The 1756-nt window shown below is 37.6% G+C and overlaps 1 pseudogene across 1 annotated transcript; it reads left to right on the plus strand.

Moving 5' to 3' along the window:
* Positions 1 to 332: 332 nt before the first annotated feature.
* On the plus strand, positions 333 to 1416 carry LOC123845328 (twinfilin-1-like; annotated as a pseudogene). The gene has a single exon (XR_010412081.1). The product of XR_010412081.1 is annotated as a twinfilin-1-like (transcript).
* Positions 1417 to 1756: the final 340 nt, after the last annotated feature.

A 1756-nucleotide genomic window follows, 5' to 3' on the forward strand; every position in this document is an offset into this window, starting at 1 on the left:
ATTCCAATAATTAGTCATTTTGGGAAAAACAGTTCCATTGTTTTCTCAGCTTGATAAAGATGTTCACTCAAGTTGTAGGCTAGGATAGATATAATAAAAAATCAAATTTAGCTGTTTCATCTTGGCAGTGGTCTGGGATATCACTTACTTCATTTCTAATTCTAAGATATCTACAAGATATCACTTGATATTTGAATGCTATAAAAATGTGTATCAAGGAAAAAAATCTAATTTCAGATGTGTCTATATCCTCAGGAACATATAACTACTCATTACAATGAGCTGGTTTTGAACCCAATCACCACATCAAAGAAATTATATGATCGGCTCTCAGCACTTAGCCCCGGAGCCGGGAGCCCACGGCCGCCAACATGTCCCATCAGACCGGCGTCCAAGCAAGTGAAGATGTTAAAGATATCTTTGCCAGAGCAAGAAATGGAAAATACAGACTTCTAAAAATATCTATTGAAAATGAGAAACTTGTGATTGGATCATGTAGTCAGCCTTCAGATTCCTGGGATAAGGATTATGATTCCTTTGTTTTACCCTTACTGGAGGACAAACAACCATGCTATATATTATTCAGGTTAGATTCTCAGAATGCCCAGGGATATGAATGGATATTCACTGCCTGGTCTCCAGATCATTCTCATGTTCGTCAAAAAATGTACGCAGCAACAAGAGCAACTCTGAAAAAGGAATTTGGAGGTGGCCACATTAAAGATGAAGTATTTAGAACAGTAAAGGAAGATGTATCATTACATGGTTATAAAAAATACTTGGTGTCACAATCTTCTCCTGCCCCATTGACTGCAGCTGAGGAAGAATTACGGCAGATTAAATGAGGTACAAACTGACATGGGTGTGGACACTAAGCATCAAACACTACAAGGAGTAGCATTTCCTATTTCTCGAGAAGCTTTTCCGACTTTGGAACATTTAAGTAACAGACAGCTCAACTATGTGCAATTGGAAATAGATATAAAAAATGAAATTATAATTTTGGCCAACACAACAAATACAGAACTAAAAGATTTGCCAAAGAGGATTCCCAAAGATTCAGCACATTACCGTTTCTTCCTGTATAAACATTCCCATGAAGGAGACTATTTGGAGTCCATAGTTTTTATTTATTCAATGCCTGGATACACATGCAGTATAAGAGAATGGATGCTGTATTCTAGATGCAAGAGCTTTCTGCTAGAAATTGTAGAAAGACAACTACAAGTGGATGTCATTAGAAAGTTTGAGATAGACAGCGGGGATGAGTTGACAGCAGACTTCCTTTATGAAGAAGTACACCCAAGCAGCATGCACATAAGCAAAGTTATGCAAAACCAAAAGTTCCTGCAGGAAAAAAGGGGAATTTGAAGACTTATTAGGGGTCCAGCTGAAAGTGAAGCCACTGCTGATTAAAATCATTATATTAAGCATTACAATACACACAAAATCATTATATTAAGCATTACAATACAATCATTATATTAAGCTTTTTTTTTTTTAAAGATTTTATTTATTTATTCATGAGAGACAGAGAGAGAGAGAAACAGAGGGAGAAGCAGGCTCCCAAGGAGCAGGGAGCCCGATGCAGAACTTGATCCCAGGACCCTGGAATCATGACCTGAGCCGAAGGCAGACGGTTAACCATCTGAGCCACCCAGGCACCCAAGCATTTTTTAAAAGTCCAGCTTTTAGTACAGGAGAACCGAAATCATTCCATGTTGATACATAGTAGGGAAAAAAATTGTACTTTTTG

The sequence above is a fragment of the Mirounga angustirostris genome, unplaced genomic scaffold, assembly GCF_029215605.1.
Source record: "Mirounga angustirostris isolate CCGP_5_RB_7025 unplaced genomic scaffold, mMirAng1.0.hap1 SCAF_6, whole genome shotgun sequence".
In the NCBI taxonomy this organism is placed as follows: Eukaryota; Metazoa; Chordata; class Mammalia; order Carnivora; family Phocidae; genus Mirounga; species Mirounga angustirostris.